Source organism: Lithobates pipiens, unplaced genomic scaffold, assembly GCF_037356315.1.
Source record: "Lithobates pipiens isolate NorthernLeopardFrog02 unplaced genomic scaffold, aLitPip1_a1.2 Scaffold_13, whole genome shotgun sequence".
In the NCBI taxonomy this organism is placed as follows: domain Eukaryota; kingdom Metazoa; phylum Chordata; class Amphibia; order Anura; family Ranidae; genus Lithobates; species Lithobates pipiens.
Window position 1 is genome coordinate 262108645 of NW_027507718.1, and position 21933 is coordinate 262130577.

Here is a 21933-nt window from a genome sequence, read left to right on the forward strand (position 1 = left end):
CCGCTACTTTACTGTTACTTCTTCTACTTGATCTTCTCCAGCATGCAAGTCTTGTGTTCCCCGGTCACAGAAACTTGACACTTTCTCATGGAAATTGAGATCATTCCCTAGGAATCCTTCCTAGTGGCTCCTCCATTCCTCCTCTGTGCATGGCGCATCCCTGCATGGAGATGCCCGGTACATCACCTCAGCAGTCCATGCTGTCTTTCCTGTGCTCCACAACTCCTTCCTGGAAGCGTGTGATCCTAGCTTATATGGGAGGCCTGCCCCCTGCTAACACAAGTTAATGATTGGTCAGAGCTCCTCGTATGAGCTGCCTGCCACTCAGGTCTCAAGTCCAGCATCCTTTCCAGAACAATCCTTCTGAAAGCAGGGAAGGATCTCTGAGAGTACACCCCCCCCCCCCACTATACTGACACTCCTATTCCCCGATCAAAACAACCAGGCCTAAAATAACACACAGGCCTGGCTAAATGTACCTGTACCTGAGCCCTGCAGCTAGAAAAATACTACTTTAGAACCTACCTTTGGGTAAAGTATATCTATATATAGCAAGGTCCCAGGCCTCTTTAGGCCTAATAGTTACCTCCAGAGTTAGGGACAGCTGACACCCTTCTATGTAGAGTGGGTTACCAGGCCTGGTGGGTGTAGTGCAAGGTATATTCATGGGCACCAGACACTTTTTGAATGCAAAGAAATTTATTTTCTCTTGAACAGAACTGTGAGTGAGAGGGTCTAGAGCCAGGACTCCCTTTAGTCGTTGCAATGTGAATTAGCAGACTCTGAGACTTCTATAGGTAGACAGCCATGCAAGGAAAGGTATCCAGCAAGACACCACATCTGCATGAGTAGGATCACCATCTCCTATGGCAACAGTCTTATAACAGTTTTTAACACAAGTTGTAACAAACTTCTGTACTTCCTCCACAATCACCTCTTGTAGATCTTCACTCCACTGAGCTCCCAGTCTCTCTCACTAGACTTTCTGCTCCACTGCAACTGGATATCCTGAGTTTTTCCAAACTTCTCACTGAGTATCTTCCACAAGCGTCACCCCTGCTTCCCTGCTGGGTCCCTAGCTTGACAATCACAGATACTCCTCAAGCGTCACCCCACTGACCTGCTTGGTCCCTGGCTTGGCATACAAGGCTGCTCTGCAAGCATCACCTCCGCTGGCTGGGTCCCTGGCTTGACACCTGCTGAAGTTTCCCAATTCTTCACCATCCCTGGTTGGTGAGAATACTAATAAGGTGGTTGGTCCCTTAGTGGCAACAGCTTCCCCTCTACCTATGACCATAACAGGCTCTTTGGCCAGCAGAACCGTCACTTATGGTTGGACTGCAGGCCGCAGTCCCAACCCTACGCTGCTCTCTTGCTTCTGGATAGGCCCTCAGACAGCCTAGCAGCCAGATGTCCCCCGAATAGGCCTCAGACTCTGGCCTAGCAGCCTGGGGCGGCACAACACATGTCCACCCAGACAGCCGTCCTGGTGATTGCCGTCATTGGCTGAGATACCCTATCTATTCCTAATCTGTCCTTGCAATGTCCTTGTGTTATCTAATTTCACCAGATACCTGGCCTCCTAGTGACAGAAGTGAGAAGTGCAGCAATTCCAGAATTAGGGTGGAATCAATTGATCTCCTATCAATTGGCCAAGGCAACCATTTTCTGGCAGGTAAATTTACTAGCAAAATTTGTATTATAAATATTCCGCGCTCAGACAGAAGGTTTGCAGCCTCCTCTATTACCCCCTCTAGGGAGCTAAATAATAAATACATAAGTGTATGGGTTGTGTGGCGCTTCCTTCAAAAATAGATAATATAAATAATTACACTACCAAAAATGCCAAAGTGTGTGCACTGTAGGAATACTTCGGCACTTTTGGTAGTATGTGATTATTGAAATTTACAAGCAACCCTGCCTAACCATCAGGGTGCTACATATATATATACATATACATATATATATATATATATATAAAATACTGATAGTATCCTGTGATCCAAAGAAATGCATGAACTTGCTTTTTATTTATAGGTTGGGGCTACTTTTGAACTGCCTCAATCTTATTGAGTTGAGGCTTGATTAGCCCTCGACCAATAACGTAGCCAAGGTATTTGGCTTCCTCCAAGCTTATGGAACACTTTCTGGGGTTAGCAGTAAGTCCTGCTTTCTTAAGAGAATCTACTACTGCTTCCACCTGGGGCAAATAAGTTTCCCAATCTAGGCTGTGGATAACTACAATGTTCAAATAGGCGGCTGTGTATTGGCAATGTGGTCTTAATGTCTTGTCCATCATTCCCTGGAATGAGGCAGGAGTGCCATGCAAACCAAAGGGCACATGGTTATATTGAAATGACCACTCAGGGGTAGAGAATGCTGTATTTTCTTTTGCAGATTCTATTAGGGGTATCTGCCAATAACCTTTAGTCAGATCTAGTAGTAGTTATGTACTGGGCACTTCCCAATCCGTAAACAAGCTTGTCAACCCGAGGCATTGGTTACGCATCAAATTTGAACACACTGTTCAGCTTCCTGAAATCATTACAAAACCTTATAGCTACATCTGGCTTTGGAACCAACACCATTGGACTGGACCAGTCACTGTGGGTCTACGCTATCACGTCCAACTCTAACATGCTTCCTGCCTAGCCTTGGGTATTCTATAGGGCTTTACATTTACACGGACATCTGGTTCTGTAATTATGTTATGCTGTATAACTGTGGTCAGTCCAGGTAGGTGAGAGAAAAAGTCTCTATTCTTACTCACAAACTCTTTAACATGCTTCTGTTGGGCCACTGACAAGATTTCAGTTATGGCTACCTCAGGTGTCCTTTTGGGGGTCGGCACTGCCAGTAAAGTCTCTCTGTCCTTCCAAGGTTTCAATGGATTAATGTGATATATTTGCTCTGGTTTCCTTTTCCCTGGCTGGTAAACTTTGTAGTTTATGTCTCCTACTTTTTCTATAATTTCAAAGGGACCTTGCAGGGATTTACTCACAACTGTGGGGACTGGTACCAGCACTCTATCCCCATGGTTGAAGGTTCAGGTCTTGGTACCCTGATTATAAACCCATTTCTGGGCTTCCTGGGCTTGCTCCATATGTTCCCGTACAAGAAGCATGACAGCCGCAATTCTATCTTGCATCAGTAAGATATGCTCAATGACGCTTCTATAAGGCTTTCTCTCTCACTCTCACGTTTCCTTTGTGGCATCTAGCAATCCCCCGGGATGTCTACCATACAGTAGTTAAAAAAAGAGAGTAACCTGCACATGCCTGAGGTACCTTTCATATTGCACACATGAGGTATGGTAGCAAAAAAATCACAATTTCCCCCATCTTTGTCTGCCACCTTATTTAACAGGTTTTTGAGCGTTTTGTTAAATGTCTCCACAGGATCACCAGTTTGGGGGTGGAACACAGAGGCACGGAGATGGGAGATTTTGAACAACTTACACAATTCCTTAGTGACTTAGTGGACATAAATGGTGTGCCTTGATCTGTTAGTATTTCTTTTGGACTACCTACACGACTAAATACCTGGACAAACACTTTGGCAATAGCCTTTGCTTAGGTATTTCATAAGGGAATGGCTTCAGGATACCATGTGGCATAGTACAGTTTACCAGTATGTGCTGGTGACCCCAGGCAGACTTTACTACTGGTCCCACCAGATCCATGCCATTTCTTTCAAAAGACACTTCAATTATTGGTAACAGTACCAAAAATGGGGCGATGGCGCAGAATACTGACATTCTGGGCATGACTCGCAAAATTCTTTGACATCTGCATGTACCCAGGCCAAAAGTAACCCTGGGTTATTCTCATCTTAGTTTTATCTATACCCAGGTGTCCACCCATTTTATGACCATGGGCTAAATCTAATACCATCCGGCGATAAGGTTTGGGAACCACTATCTGCTCTACACTTGCTTTAACACTTGGTACAGCAAGTTTATTTTTTAAGAGCTATGTAGAGAAAATCCACCCCTACATTAGGGTCAACAGGTCCCCCATCAATAATTTTAATGTTTTCTCTAGCTCTATTGAGTGTGGAGTCTCTTAGTTGTTCTGTACAAAAGTCATATTTCTGGACTTCAAAGTCAGGCACCACATTCTGTCCACTCTCATTATTAGAGTCAGAGATCAGTTTTTGTTCATTATCCTCAAGCTGGGGGCTGGATTCCAGCTCCCCCTGCTCCCCAACCATTGCAGAAAAAGAAAAAGGATTTTCCCCTTTTTTGGACACACCAACAGTTTCCCTTTCAATTTTGAAATCAAAAGGGTTTGAGGCGAACTCCGGTGCTTCCTCAGCAGTGGGAGCTCTATCCTCCTGACTCCCCACTAGGGCTTCATGAGGCAATTAGTGTACAACCCCCACTGAATGTGTCACAGTGCCCCAAGGGGTATCGATCTCAACCACAGTGGTCTGGTAGCCACATGTTTCACCATGTATACAAATCACCCCAATAGTGCTAGGGTGTAACTTTGCAGGATTTACAAAATCATCTTTGATTAATGTCACAACACTACCAGAATTTAGTAGCCAGAATTTAGTAGAGCAGTGACATGCTCTCCATCCACTGAAATCACACACATTTGTTTCATCTGCAGGTGTTATCTTCTGCAGGTAATAGCTGGCACACACCATTTTCTGTTCCACCGGCAAAGAACCTGCGGACCCTTTCATTCCCCCAGGGACTTCCACAAATGGGTGATTCACCTCCTGATGTTGGCACTTTGGCAATTGATTTCCTGCTGGGTTGCAATGGCCTTGCTCTTATTACATCCTCCATCTTTCCACTTGCTCAGAAAGTGATGTTCACGCATCACTGGAAGTGACGTTCCGCGTGGATTAGATTGCTGGTTGGGTGAGATACGGAAGTTCATCATTGGGTCTGCCGTGACTATGATATGCTGGCTTCTGATCACTAAACCAATGCGTTCTTTGTATGGCCTTCTTGTAAGTGCAATACCATTAGTACCATTAGACCTTTGAGGTCTTTAATAAATTTGTTTTTATCATATGTCATTACACTATTGGAGTTCTCTTTTCCTTTGCATATGTATCTCTTTCCTATTGGATGTTTGGATCGAATGACGGGATATCTACAGCCCTGAGGGGTACAATGCTCTTTTTGCCGAACATGAGAGTGTGAGGAAATTATTGTTGGTGAGTGTACATCCTGTAGGGGAAGTTGAGACACGTCTAGTTATCACTTGGTGTGGTGTGAAATTACTCAATCAATTGTTTATCATGGATTATCTATCTTATATCTCATACAGATTTGGATCTATTTTTTTATGGACCATTTTTTATGATTATGTACTTTCATTTACTGGGTGTTTATTTGCTTTGTTTTTTGTAATTTTTAATGTTTCTTCAAATATGTAATTTTTAATGTTTCATTTGCTCAGCACCACTATTTACCTGGTTGCATTTCCCCTTTTATGGTAGATGTGTTTTTTGCTCAGGAAATTGCCCACCCAAATCCATCATTTGTGAGGGGTTAGCTCACATGGGGACCACCTTTCCTGGGAAAAAAGGTAGTCCAGACAGCAGGTTTTCTTAAAATCTGACTTGTGGCCAGTTTTATTTTAAAAGGTTGTATGTAAATCGAACAAAACAGAACAGAAAATAAATCCTTGCCATCCAGGCACTTACTAAACATTTCAAGTTTCCTAACTCACAGTTGAAGGGCTTCTCCCAGTCACCAACAAAACAAAGATAATGCAAATCTGTTCTTTCTCTCACAAAGCAAACTTTACATCAATAGCTCCTGAGTCCCAGGCCAAGAACAAACTCTTGCTCCAGTCCTGCTTTATTTATACCACTACTGATGGTCACAAGTGGACTGCAAAATCTGGTCCGGAACCAACCCTGTCAAGGTGGCTTGTAAAACCTGGATCAGATTCCACCTTAGTACCCTGCATATGAACACATGCATGGTGAAACATAACGTCCATCAAACATTGTGACTTTCAATTCACAATATACAGTATCTCACAAAAGTGAGTACACCTCTCACATTTTTGTAAAGATGTTATTATATCTTTTCATGTGACAAAAAGATGACGAAGGAAGAAGATAAAAGAAGATGAAGAAATGACATTTTTCTACAGTGTAAAGTAGTGAGTGTACAGCTTGTATAACAGTGTAAATATGCTGCCCCCTCAAAATAACTCAACACACAGCCATTAATGTCTAAACTGCTGGCAACAAAAGTGAGTACACCCCTAAGTCAAAATGTCCAAATTGGGCCCAAAGTGTCAATAGTTTGTGTGGCCCCCATTATTTTCCAGCACTACCTTAACCCTCTTGGGCATGGAGTTCACCAGAGCGTCACAGGTTACCATTGGAGTCCTCTTCCACTCCTCCATAGCAACATCACGGAGATGGTGGATGTTAGAGACCTTGTGCTCCTCCACCTTTCATTTGAGGATGCCCCACAGATGCTCAATAGAGTTTAGGTCTGGAGACATGCATGGACAGTCCATCTCCTTTACCCTCCGCTTCTTTAGCAAGGCAGTGGTCGTCTTGGAGGTGTGTTTGGAGTTGTTCTGTTGGAATACTGCCCCGCAGCCCAGTCTCCAAAGAGAGGGGCTCATGATCTGCTTCAGTATGTCACAGTACATGTTGGCATTCATGGTTCCCTCAATGAACTATAGCTCCCCAGTGCCGGCAGCCCTCATGCAGCCTCAGAACATGACACTTCCACCGCCATGCTTGACTGTAGGCAAGACACACTTGTCTTTGTACTCCTCACCTGGTTGCCGCCACACACGCTTGACCGCATCTGAACCAAATAAGTTTATCTTGTTCTCATCAGACCACAGGACATGGTTCCAGTAATCCATGTGCTTAGTCTGCTTGTCTTCAGCAAACTGTTTGCAGGCTTTCTTGTGCATCATCTTTAGAAGAGGCTTCCTTCTGGGACGACAGCTATGCAGATCAATTTGATGCAGTGTGCGGCATATGGTCTGAGCACTGACAGGCTAGCCCTCACCCCTTCACCCTCTGCAGCAATGCTGGCAGCACTCATATGGCTATTTCCCAAAGACAACCTCTGGATATGACGCTGAGTGCGTGTAATCAACTTCTTTGGTTGACCATGGCGAGGCCTATTCTGAGTGGAACTTGTCCTGTTAAGCTGCTGTATGGTCTTTGCCACCGTGCTGTAACTCAGTTTCAGGGTCTTGGAAATCTTCTTATAGCCTAGGTCATCTTTATGTAGAGCAAAAATTATTTTTTGTTTGCGGACTTTCTTGTGCATCATCTTTAGAAGAGGCTTCCTTCTGGGACGACAGCCATGCAGACAAATTTGATGCAGTGTGCAGCATATGGTCTGAGCACTGACAGGCTGACATCCCCACCCCTTCAACCTCTGAAGCAATGCTGGCAGCACTCATATATATTTTTCCCAAAGACAACCTCTGGATATGACGCTGAGCACGTGCTCTCAACTTCTTTGATCGACTATGGCGAGGTTAACATGTCATGTTAAACCGCTGTATGGTCTTGGCCACCATGTTTCAGCTCAGTTTCAGGGTCTTGGCAATCGTCTTATAGCCTAGGCCATCTTTATGTAGAGCAACAATTCTTTTTTTCCAGATCCTCAGAGATTTCTTTGCCATGAGGTGCCATGTTGAACTTTCAGTGACCAGTATGAGAGAGTGAGAGCGATAACACCAAATTTAACACACCTGCTCCCCGTTCACACCTGAGACCTTGTAACATGAATGAGTCACATGATACTGGGGAGGGAAAATGGCTAATTGGGCCCAATTTGGACATTTTCACTCAGGGATGGACTCACTTTTGTTGCCAGCAGTTTAGACATTAATGGCTGTGTGTTGAGTTGTTTTGAGAGGACAGAAAATCAACACTGTTATACAAGCTTTACACTTACTAATTTACATCATAGCAAAGTGTAATTTCTTCAGTGTTGTCACATGAAAAGATATAATAAAATATTTACAAAAATGTGAGGGGTGTACTCACTTTTGTTAAATACTGTATATATACTTGGTATTACTGTAAGAAATATCTATTTATTATTATATAAAGAACATTACAAAATTGCATTATATATATATATATATATATATATATATATATATATATATATATATAAACAGTTTTTTCTACATGAGTAGCTGCAGAAAGAAAGGGGTCTTTTTTCACCGCTAACTTTAAGACAGATTGTAATATCTTTTTTTTGTGAACATATATTTTATGATCTGCAGTCTTCAGGAGTTCTGTAAAGTAATGTTGTGGAAATTGGTGAATTCTGGTGGAAGACTGCTTCTATAAATATTTATGAGAGCTCACTGAGGACTGAATAGCTTTTGAGGACTATTTTTGTTCACATAAATACCTGTACTCCTCTGATCTTATACAGCAACTCTGAGTGCCTCCTAAACCACAAATAGACAGGGCACAGATTGGAAATACAGCATGTGTAGAACATGAGGTATTTAGTATTCATGAAAGTGCCACAAAAACATAGGAAACCTTCAACATCTACCACAGGAATTAAATCATAGTATAACTCTTGTTGTCTGGGCTAAAGCGAGCCATAGCTGAGATGTAATGGCTTGAGTGACAAAGTTCCAAAGAAAAATTATTTCTGACAGACATAATACCAGCAAACTGTCAGCTTAGCAGAATAAGTTTTTATGGCTTTTGCAAGTCTTCCAAACCAGCCCTATCATTACTGCAACATTGATTGATAGATCCAAATACTTTGCAAACTGATCGTGTTTCATATAAATATTCAGTATTGATGGAAGCTGTACGTTGTATAAACCAGACCCACTGATCTTGAGGAAGACTTGTTCCCAAGCATTGATTTTTTCTATGCTATTACTATTGTTCTCATCACCCTGAAATATGCTTCCTCCGATAGGAGGTGACAGAACAGGCACAAGTATACTCTAGAGCAGGGCTCAAAATTTTAAGTCCTAAACCACTATCCAGGCCTTAAGAATTACTCGCCACCAGTTGCCCTACCCAACCCCTACCCTAAGTTTGCCCCTAAACACGTCCTCGTATCTATATATATGGGGATCTCCCTCTGAGGCACAGCTTGTGTATGAATTGCCAGCCACTGTCAAACAAAGTCCCGCCTCCTGGACCAGCATTGGATCTGTGTGCTGTCTATCATAGTAGCCGGTCCAGGAGGCAGGGCTTTTGTTTTACAGCAGGCGGCTATTGAATATAGATGAGGGGCTAGATGATATGGAAAGGTTCTGCACTTCATTCAGATGTCAAATCTCAGAAACACACATTTTCCAGTGAAATTACCGAAAGTTACATTTTCTTGTCTAGACTTTGAGAGTTAAGACCCTATTTTATGCTAAACCTAAAACCCAGGGGACCCCCAGGCAAAAATTAACTAATTTGAGCACAATCACAGATACTTGGTCACTGCACTTTACCAGCAATGTTAGTTTATACATTTGGACATTACAGATTACAATTTATAACTGAAGCTTCCAACTTTCAGGACTGTGGTACATTAATCACTGCACATTATGTGAATTCCATCAGTTCTAGTTCCCCATCAGGTCGGCTTTACTTCTGATTAACAGTCCATGGCAGTGGTCGTATCCATAGCTGCTAATCAGTTCAATTGCTTTCAAACAAAAGTAAAGCGGACCTGATGGAGAACTAGTCTTTCAGTACCCCATCAGGCACTTCTCACCCAGGCATTGTCCATATTTGGGTAATAATATCACATGTAGCCACCTATAACCTATATTTACATTTAACTTTAGGGTGGGGAATCTCCCAACTGACAGCTGACTGGAGCCAGAGATACAGTGCTGCATGGTAAGCTGCTTCCACGCACAGGCACTATCCACTAGCACTAGCATACTTCTGTTCCCCAGCTCAGAGTTGGTCTTAATTTCCTGCAGTTTCCTAATCTATGAACTGGTAGTAACTCTTTAAGAATTTGTCACTGAGCTACTTAAATTATAAGTTCACCTTTGGGAACATGTTACTTGTTCGACCCGATTTTAGGGTAGAACATGTAACATGTTCCCAATGCTGCAACTGCCACCCACTGCCCCCCCCCCCCCCCCCCCATGGCAGCGCTACGAGGAGAAGTTCTGCCCACATAGCCATGCCGCTCCTGATGACATTGTGCAGATGAAACGCATAGAGTGGAGCTTCCAGCGCCATTGCGTCACTTCCTGTTTGGTCCGTGGAGTGCATGAGCGTCCCGGACTTCCTGCTTTTGGGACTTCCTGCTTTTTAAAGCCTATCGAATTCTTAGTAAATGTAAGTGTATTTCTGAACTTTTTTTAATGGAATAAATGTCAAAAACGTTATTGCGCTATGGGATGCCATTTCTTTCCATATACAACTGAGAGGAAGGGGCTAAATGTGTGAAGGAGAAAAGAAACGCACCAAATGTGAACCTGTAGCCTGTCATACAGCAGTTTAAGCTGTGAATGCGAGATACCCCCTTAAGGTGAGAGCTCTCTGGTGAGTGCAGTAGCATAAGGGAATCACAGAGTAGAACCCCTGCACCAATATATATCTGTTACAAGCATGGATAAAGAGTACCTGACACCTTGATTTTTGATTTTTACGGATTTTCGTTGACATCTAATAATATTGACTGACCAATGATACCAGGGCTTGACTACTTATAGACTGGTCATTTTTACCACTACAAGAGTCCAGTGGCTGCTTGAAATAGATTTTCTTCATTATTACAGAGTTAAATGTTCGCTTCAACTGGTTATTATTAGCACTCATCACTTTATTAACAGTATCACTTTAACAAAATCATTGGTTGCTTTTTTATTTTTAAATTTATTTATTTGATGTGTTGACTTAAAGTATATACAAAGCACTTAGCACTTTTCAATAATTAATTTACAACACACACCTGTCAAATCAAAGAGCAGCGCCATACCCACTATCCCTCTAAGACCAAGAAAGGGTTAAAACCACCACTACTGCAGCAGCGCTATGCCGGCGGTATAGCTGCGCTGCCCCATTTATTTCAATGGGCAGAAGCGGAATATATACAGCTCTTTCACCGCTCCAAAGATGCTGCTATCAGGACTTTTTTTTACCGTCCTGCCAGTGCACCGCTCCAGTGTGAAAGCCCTTGGGGCTTTCACACTGGAGACACAGCAGCGGCTCTTTCAGTGTGCTTTGCAGGTGATATTTTAAGTGCTGTAGCGTCTGTAACGCGCCCCAGTGTGAAAAGGGTCTTTATCTTCTCATATATGATCCTACCCTGTAGAGCTGCACGATTCTGGCTAAAATGAGAATCACTATTGTTTTGCTTAGAATAAAAAGATCACAATTCTCTCACTCAATTATACAAAAATATTGGGCTAACTTTACTGTTTTTTTTTTTTAATTCATTGAAGTGTATTTTTTTCCAAAAAATTGCGGTTAAAAGAATGCTGTGCAAATACTGTGTGACATAAAATATTGCAAGAACCACCATTTTATTCTCTAGGGTCTCTGATAAAAAAAAAAATATATATATTATATATTTTTAATAAATATATATATATATATATATATATATATATATATATATATATATATATATTTATATATATAAAGTTTGGGAGTTTTAAGTAATTTTCTATCAAAAAAATACTGATTTTGGCCTGTAAGCAAATGTTTAGAAAAATGCTTTGTTTTTAACCACTTGCTTACTGGGCACTTAAACACCCTTCCTGCCCAGACCAATTTTCAGCTTTCGGTGCTCTCACACTTTGAATGACAATTACTCAGTCATGCAACACTGTACCCAAATGAATTTTGTGTCCTTTTTTTCCCACAAATAGAGCTTTCTTTTGGTGGTATTTGATCACCTCTGGGGTTTTTATTTTTTGCGCTATAAATGAAAAAAGACCGAAAATTTTGAAAAAAAACGCATATTTCTTTGTTTCTGTGACAGAATTATGCAAATTATTAATTTTTTTTCATAAATTTTGGCCACAATTTATACTGCTACATATCTTTGGTAAAAATAACCCAAATTAGTGGATATTATTTGGTCTTTGTGAAAGTTAGAGAGTCTACAAGCTGTGGTGCGAATCGCACAAAATTGATCACATCTGATGTACTGGTGGCCTATCTCGCTTCTTGTGACCCAAACAAGTCAGGAAAGTACAAATACCCCCCAAATGACCCCTTTTTGGAAAGTAGACATTCCAAGGTATTTAGTAAGAGGCATGGTGAGCTTTTTGATGTTGTCATTTTTTTCCCACAATTCTTTGCAAAATGAAGATTTTTCATTTTCTTTATTTTTCTCCACAAAATTGTCATTGTAATAGGTTATTTCTCTCACGTGGCATGTGTATACCACAAATGACACCCCCCAAAAAATTCTGCTACTCCTCCTGAGTATTACAATACCACATGTGTGGGACTTTTTCGCAGCCTGGCCACATAGAGAGGCCCAACATGCAGGGAGCGCCATCACGTGTTCTAGGAGCATAAATTACACATCTAACTTGTTGACTACTTATTACACTTTTGAAATACCAGGACAATGACACGTGACACTGATGACAGATGGCACTGATACGTGGCAATGATGACACTTATACGTGGCACTGATGACACGTGGCACTGATGACAGATGACACTAATATGTGGCACTGATGACACGTGGCACTAATACGTGGCACTGATGACACGTGGCACTAATATGTGGCACTGATGACACGTGGCACTAATATGTGGCACTGATGACACGTGGCACTAATACGTGGCACTGATGACATGTGGCACTAATACGTGGCACTAATACGTGCCACCGGTGACAGATGGCACTAATACGTGGCACCAATGACACGTGACACTGATGACAGATGGCACTGATAAGTGGCATTGATGACACGTGACACTGACAACAGATGGCACGTGACACTGACAGGTGGCACTGATGACAAATGGCACTGATACGTGGCACTGATGACAGATGGCACTAATATGTGGCACTGATGACAGATGGCACTATGTGGCACTAATAACACGTGGCACTGATGACAGATGCCACTTATACGTGGCACTGATGACAGATGGCACTGGGGACAAATGGCACTGACAACAGGTGGCACTGGGGACAGATAGCACTGCGGGCAGGTGGCACTGGGGTGGGGTGGATTGCACTGGGGTGGATGGCACTGGGCGGATGGCACTGGGGCGGATGGCACTGGGGCAGGATGGCACTGGGGCGGATGGCACTGGGGCGGATGGCACTGGGGCAGGATGGCACTGGGGCAGGATGGCACTGGGGCAGGATGGCACTGGGGGGGGCATGGCACTGGGGGGGGTGGCACTGGGGGAGGATGGCTCTGGGGGAGGATGGCACTTTTTATTAAACTTTTTTTTTACTTTTTTTTTTTTTTTTTTCTTTTTTACACTGACGGCTGCTGCAGCCGTTCTTCTCTCCCCTCTCACACGCTGTCTGTGTGAGGAGGGAGAGCGGCGCTGAGAGATGATCTCATATGTTTACATATGAGATCATCTCCCATTGGACACGCCGATCACGCTGTAAACGGCCGCTGTGATTGGCCGTTTACAGCGATCTGTGTTTGCCTGTCCCCGGGGGACACGGCAAACACAGAACTTCCGCGATGCGCGCCCGCGGCGGCGCGCATTGCGGAAGTAAACACCAGGCCGTCCAGGGACGGCCAGGCGTAGGAAGCCGCCCGCCCTAAGGCCGGCATTCGGCTATAGGGTGGGCAGGAAGCGGTTAATTGGTTAAACTGACCTCATTTACAGACCAAAGCTCATCCCTGATCTAAAATAACTAAATGGTAGTTTGTTTATAGCTATCTCAGCGCTAAGGAATGTCGATAAACATTTGCCGGCTTTTTTTTTTTTTTTTTTTGACAGCTGAGCAGATAACGACTCTGCAATTGTGGTCAACTGTATCAAATAATTTGTATCAAAGAACTTTTTCCATCCATCTTCTCTTCATGTGACCAATTTCCTAGTATCTCCTAATGAAAATTCTCCCCTAAATACTGATGCTACAACCACCTTGCTTACAATGTGGAGATGAGGTTGTTATGGTGATGAGCAGTGTAGTCTTTTGCTAGATAGTGTTTTTCTCTAGGGCCAAAATTTTCACTGTAGTCCTATCAGACAAGAGAACCAATGCCCACATGTTTGCTGTGTCTCTCACATGGTTTTTGGCAGTATACATTTTATTCAGTATTGGCTTTAATCTCATTGCTCTTAATAACTTAATAACCAGTTTTGTGGATCCTCTGAGTTATAGTTAATCCATGAGTGGTTTCTCCTATATATGGTTCTCTGCAGCTCCTTCAGATTTACAACTGGCTTAAGAGCTAATGCCTTCTATACCCCATCAATGAGTTTTGGTGGTTGGACTTCCCTAGACAGAGTCATGCTGCGTACACATGACCAGACTTGGTTCGGCGGACAATCCACCGGACTTTGCAGTACAATGGACTTGGCCACACACGATCACCCCAAAAGTTAGATGGATTCAAACGTGATGACGTAGAATAAGGAAGTTCATAGCCAGTAGCCAATAGCTGCCCTAGCGTCGGTTTTAGTCCGTCGGACTAGCACACAGATGACTGGATTTTTCCACCGGACTCCGTTGGAAAGATTTGAAGCAAGTTTTATTTCTAGGTCCGCCGGACTTTTGGGCAGAAAAAGTCCACTGGAGCCCACACACGATCGAATTGTCCGACAGATTCCAGTCTGCCAGACCAAGTGTACGCGGCATTACAGTTATGCCTTTTATTTTATTTTGTTTTTTGTTTTATCAGCATATAAATGAAATAAATTGCTAATACTCCAGGAGACCAATAATAAATTCATTTAATATACTGTATACCCATAATAAAAAAACAACAACTTCTATATGTGTTTTCCTATTTTGATATTTTGGAGTATTTTTTTATTTATCAATGAGATAAAATCCCAATTAAAACTACTTAAAAGCCCTGGGGTTGAACATGTATGCCAGGCACTGTACATTTTTATGTGCATACAACTGACCACAGTTGTATGTGGCCACCTAGCTTGGTTTATCTCTTTTAAAATGAATAATGTTTTCTGCAGTTTTGAAATGGTAATTTCTTAATGTTTCTTTGAGCTTTGCTGCATCTTTTAAAAAATATGCATAAATGACAGTTATAGAGATAAAATTTGAGACATCTAGACTATTCTGTAGAAACTTTCACTATCATGGATATTAAAATTGTATTTTATGCAACATGGAAGATTTCATGCAATTTTGGAATGCAGAGAAGTGCTCATCACGTATAGTTTTTCTACTTGGATTATTATCTTCAAATATTCTGCCTATGTTTATTCTGAATAGCAATGTGTTTGAAGAACTGTTTTCTAGAAAGCCTAATATTTATTCATTGCCCATCATCTGTGCTGCTGTCAGCCATGAAATTCAGCTGAAATTTGAAATTGCTTACATTCTGTTTCTCAACCAAATTACATAAAATTTTGAACACAGCAAAAATGTTTAACTCCTTTGGCTGCTTTTGATGGTCAGGTATAGGGACATTTTTCAGATATCCATTGTTTTTAACTGCCCTATAAATGCATTTAAAAGTGAAGCTTTTTTAAACATTTTGGACAGATCTGAGAAGGGTTAGATATTCTGTCAAATTCTTATTGTGTCCCAACTTGAGAGAATAACCCCTCCAATTTGTCCTGCCAATCAAGATCACCAAAATGGAAATTGAGGTGAAATCCAAAACTATACATTGGTACCAGAGCAAGAGGTAAGGGTCAACCTTTCAATTTGAACAAGTGTTCTGTGACAACTGGCCGATGTGAGGATTACCCTAATCATTAATTTTATGGAGGCTTTCTCTCATTTCTTGTTGTGTCTTCAAGATAGAAATTGAAGGCTTAATGGTTATAATACAGTATACTAAATAGACTGCAGGCATCTAGCCAAGCTTGCACATACCTTTACATGACCACTCCAGCACTATTACTGCCCTGAATTTAGAATCACTGAATGACACCCTGTTTCCCTGAAAATAAGATCTAGTGTGATTGTCGGTGATGGCTGCAATATAAACCCTTCCCCCCAAATAAGCCCTACCCTGTTTCCCCAAAAATAAGCCTTACCCTGAAAATAATACCTACAAGGACTTTAACTAGGGCTTATTTGTGGGGTAGGGCTTTATTGCAGCCATTACCGACAATCACACTAGGTCTTATTTTCGGGGAAACAGTTTAGTTTCAACTTTCAACACTTGCATTCACTTCGCTCGCTCCTACCTTCCACAATTTTCTTATTGGTACATAATTGTTAAACTATCCAGCAGAAATGTGTCATGTTAAAAATATAGTAATTCAAATTATACCTTACTGCATTTCAAAATATTAACTTGATATTCTTGTGATCAGAATTTCTTGACATAGCACAAGCATTCATATATTCTTCTTTGTTCTTATTTAGTACCTTGAGTACTTCTATTTCATTTCCATCTGCTTTTTAAAACTTTAATGACATCCTGTGTAAAAGTGGAGAAATGAATTACGGGGTGATTTATACCTTGAAAGCTAAGATGATAATGACACTGGGTTATGCATATAATTTGAAATCACACCACAAACATTTAAAAATAGTGTAGTATGTTATTGCTTTTCAAGATGTGACATCTGAAAATAGAATTTGAACATTGAACTGGACTTTATAACATAATGATCACAATTGTAAATGTTGCATTCTTTTTATTGGATTGAACAATAATGCCAGTTTTTTTGTTGTCAGGAAAATATGTTTCTAAACATATGTTAATTTTAGCTGGACAGCAGGTTGACTAGGGAATTCAGCAAACATGAGTTCATCATATATATATAATGCAATTTTGTAACTGACTCATTAGAATACAATGGAGTCTTGATCTTCATCTAATAATAAATAGATATTCCTTACAGTAATACCAAGTATATATACAGTATCTCACAAAAGTGAGTACACCCCTCACATTTTTGTAAATATTTTATTATATCTTTTTATGTGACAACACTGAAGAAAGAAAAATACAATGTAAAGTAGTGAGTGTACAGCTTGTTCAACAGTGTAAATTTGTTGTCCCCTCAAAATAACTCAACACACAGCCATTAATGTCTAAACGTTGGCCACAAAAGTGAGTACACCCCTAAGTGAAAGTGACCAAATTGGACCCAAAGTGTCAATATTTTCCAGCACTGCCTCTTGGGCATGGAGTTCACCAGAGCTTCACAGGTTGCCACTGGAGTCCTTTTCCACTCCTCCATGACAACTTCACGGAGCTGATGGATGTTAGAGACATTGCGCTCCTCCACCCTCCATTTGAGGATGTACCACAGATGCTTAATAGGGTATAGGTCTGGAGACATGCTTGGCTAGTCCATCACCTTTACTCTCAGCATCTTTAGCAAGGCAATAGATGTCTTGGAGGTGTGTTTTGGGTCGTTATTATGCTGGAATACTGCCCTGCGGCCTAGTATCTGAAGGGAGGGGATTCATTATGTCACAGTACATGTTGGCATTCATGGTTTACTCAATGAACTGTAGCTCCCCAGTGCCAGCAGCCAGGAACATTGACACTCCCACCACCATGCTTGGCTGTAGACAAGACACACTTGTCTTTGTACGCCTCACCTGGCTGCTGCCACACATGCTTGACAGCATCTGAACCAAATACGTTTATCTTGGTCTCATCAGACCACAGGACATGGCTCTAGTAATCCATGTCCTTAAGCTGCTTGTCTTCAGCAAACTGTTTGCGGGCTTTCTTGTGCATCATCTTTAGAAGAGGCTTCCTTCTGGGACGACAGCCATGCAGACAAATTTGATGCAGTGTGCAGCATATGGTCTGAGCACTGACAGGCTGACATCCCCACCCCTTCAACCTCTGAAGCAATGCTGGCAGCACTCATACATATTTTTCCCAAAGACAACCTCTGGATATGACGCTGAGCACGTGCTCTCAACTTCTTTGATCGACTATGGCGAGGTTAACATGTCGTGTTAAACCGCTGTATGGTCTTGGCCACCATGTTTCAGCTCAGTTTCAGGGTCTTGGCAATCGTCTTATAGCCTAGGCCATCTTTATGTAGAGCAACAATTCTTTTTTTCCAGATCCTCAGAGATTTCTTTGCCATGAGGTGCCATGTTGAACTTCCAGTGACCAGTATGAGAGAGTGACAGTGATAACACCAAATTTAATACACCTTCATGACACTGGGGAGGGAACAGGGCTAATTTTGCCCAATTTGGACATTTTCTCTTCGGGGTGTACTCATTTTAGTTGCCAGTGGTTTAGACATTAATGGCTGTGTTGAGTTATTTTGAGAGGACAGCACATTTACACTGTTATACAAGCTGTACATTCATTACTTTACATTGTAGCGAAGTGTAATTTCTTCAGTGTTGTCACATGAAAAGATATAATAAAATATTTACAAAAATGTGAGGGGTGTACTCACTTTTGTGAGATACTGTATGTTTGGCTAAGTACAAAAATCAGTTGCATACATTATCTGGTTTATCTTTCATAAACAAAACTATCTGACTATCTTTTTTTAAGGCCGACAATGGCATGTAAAAAGGGCTTTCAGTTCAGTACTCTAGGGACTGTGAGTTTATGCTTCTTATTAAACAGGCGCTCTGCAATTGTATTTACCTCAGCGCTCACTGTGCTTCATTTTTACAGACAACTTTAAAGAGGAAGTAAACCCTTATGAGTTTACTTCCTCTTTCATTCCCTGCAAAGGCAAAGCATAATGGACTACTATGCATCGCATAGTAGCCCATTATGTGTCACTTACCTGACACAGGAGCCGGCGATGTCACCGCTGTCCCCTGTAGTCCGGCGCATCCATCTTCTTGGTGGGGTCTCGCAGCTCCACCGCTGTCATTCGGCAAAGCCGCGATGACGTCACTCCCGCGCATGCGCACGGAAGCCGAGACACGTGGAATCTTCGCCATCGACGATGCCACGCTCAGTGCGCCTGTGCACGGCTGTCTACGGCGCATGCACCGTAGACAGCGGTGCCCGTCTTCGGGCAAATATCTCCTAAACGGTATAGGTTTGGGAGATATTTCTTGGACCTACAGGTAAGCCTTAATCTAGGCTTACCTGTAGGTCAAAGTGGTTTGTAAGGGTTTACAACCACTTTAAGATGTCTATAAAGAAAAAAGATTTATTTGCAAATGTCTCATCATTTGTGTGAAAGTTTAAAATAATACCTGTAATATTTGTAATGTGTGTAATGTCAGTTTATATTTGTTTCCTTTGGTCGGGTGAATGAAATATGCCCTTATCATGCAATCCTAAGAAAAATAACCACGAGAGTTGAAAATATTCACTAATAGAGAAGATTGTATAATACTATTGGCTAAGCACATTCAAAGAGAAGGGGGAATAATATGAAGGAGACCTCTGCACTTTGGCACAATTCTTGTGTGAACTGCCAAATAAATGGGTGTGTCAGACAAGTGAACCCCCTATTGCAAAAAAAATAATGTGTAGGATCTCCCCAAAATTAATTCCAGACCTTTTACATTCTAGTATGGATTTTAAAGGGGACCCTCATGCCAAAAGCAAGGAACAAAAACATGCCCCCCCAAATCCATACAAGTACCCTTATCCATGCATGTGTCAGGAAAGGTGTGGCAAAGCAACTAATCCCTGTGTTGATAAGTACAAGGGTCTTTTTCCCCACAACCGTTGCCCAGGTCTCTGTGGTCAGAAGGCTTGCTGGAATCTGGAGGAAGCCTCCTTTAAAAATAAGTGGGCCCCCAGATATCACCCCTCCCCCGATGTAAATTAATAAGGGATCCATAGTACACTTACTAATTCATGTAAATAAACACACAAACACACAGATTTTATCAAGTCCTTTTTAAAAAAAAAAGTCCTATGCACCAGTCGATCCAGTCATGATGCTTGATGATCCATTGGGAAAAAAACCCCACATCCAAACCTGTCAATTGACTCCCACCAAACAACATCTCACAGTCCCCACTGCCACAATGTAAACAAAAGGGCAGAGTCTCCCAGATGACATTATTGACCATACATTGGACATGACAATATTTGGTCAATATTTGGTCAATGATGTCACTGGAATCCCAATGACTTTATTGACCAAATATGATCATGTCCATTATCATGTCCATATATGGTCAACAATATCACCTGGAAAACTCTGCCCTTTTGCTTAAATTGTGGCGGTGGGGACCAAAATATGTCATTTGGAGGGGGTCAAGTGACGGGTTTCGACGTGTCAGCATTTTTTTTCTTTTGCCATTGTGATTGGCATGGATCTGCATCACAGAATGATGTGATTGAGGGTAGATTTACATTGCAGGACTGTGTGTGTTTTACTATTGAACTTTTATTTTGTATTTGTGAATGAGCAGGGATACTTATTATTCACATGGGGGGCAGTATTTGGGGGTCCCCTTGTTTTTGAAGGGTGCTTTCAGATTCCAATAAGCCCCCCCTGCTGGACATCTACCACCCACACCCAGGATTGTGGGGAAGAGGCCCTTGTCCTCATCAACATTAGAACAAGGTGTTTTGTCAAGGGGATCCCCTCTGGCAAGGTATCCCCCATGTTGAGCATCTGACCTGGTATGGTAAAGGGGGGCATTCATCAAGGGAAATTCATTGCCCCGTTTCCCGGCCAGGCAAGATGCATGTTCAGATAAGGTGCTGGAATCAATTTTGGTGGGTGCCCCATGCTTTTTTAATTGTTTTTGCATGGAGTGCATGGAGACGTCATGAAAAAAAAGGTGTGGAGTTCTTGTTTTTTTGTGTGGGATTTCCATAGGCCTAGTAGAAATCTTGGAGGTGATTTTTTTACACCAATTCCTTTATTTACATTCCAGAGTATCGTAGGCTGGTGTTAAAGAATCAATATTATTGAATAAGACTTACAGATGGGTTGTGACACCATGCCCCAAAACTACTTAAGATGGATACTTTGATTTTTTATGCAAACACAAGGGACTTTAAAGATGCTCGGTAAACAACATCACATGTAAGGAAAAAATTCAATAGTTAAAATAATAATTAATGAACTTAAAAAAATCCTTATGTATAAGAAAGGACCCACAATTCGTACATATTAGGCATAAATGAGCATCCCCTTATTACATGTTATGTCATGATGTTAGGCATAACCGTTTGCCTTTTGAATTCTTTCATTTTCAAACCATGTAAAGACATAAGGGGAGTAGTTTTTTGCCACAATGCGTTTCACGCGAACTTGGAAGGAAGATCGGGGAAGATGGAAGTCATATTATCCGTGGCAGCGTGCCCCTGAAGGGCTTCATTCTAAGGTAAATATTTCATAATGTGCTAGTCTGCGATGCAGACTAGCACATTATGCAATTGTCTTAGCCCTTGTACACATGGTCAGACATTCCGACAACCAAATCCATCGGATTTTGTCCGACGGATTTTGTTCAAACCTGTTGCATACCCCCAGTCGGACAAAGTTGTAAGAAAATCCGATCGTACTTAACGTGATGACGTTATTTCGTTAGGACGGGACTACGTTCAGGCTAGTAGCCAATAGCTTTGGTCTAGGAATTTGATCTGAGCATGCGTGGCACTTTGTCTGATCGGAATTCTCTACACATGATCGGACAAAGTCCGATCGGATCATGTTGTCGGAAAATTTTATAGCCCAGCTGGAAAACTTGCTCCATCGGATACTCCGACGGAAGCAGTCCGATGGAACCCACACACTGTCGGATTATCCAACAAAACGGTCCTATCGGACATTGTCTATCGGAATGTCCGACCATGTGTACAAGGGCTTAGAGGGAAAAATTTTTTTTTTTTAACTACAGCAGTTTGCAACCGCTTTAAGAGGATAGAAGAAGGTTTACATTGCACACTTACTATTCCAAATATCACAAAGAAG

At 41.8% G+C, this 21933-nt stretch overlaps 1 protein-coding gene across 5 annotated transcripts in view; it reads left to right on the forward strand.

The window, feature by feature from the left end:
- The window catches only part of BMPR1B (bone morphogenetic protein receptor type 1B), a 677368-nt gene that overhangs the window by 247755 nt on the left and 407680 nt on the right, over positions 1 to 21933 (forward strand). The gene's annotated exons all lie outside the window — the stretch shown is intronic.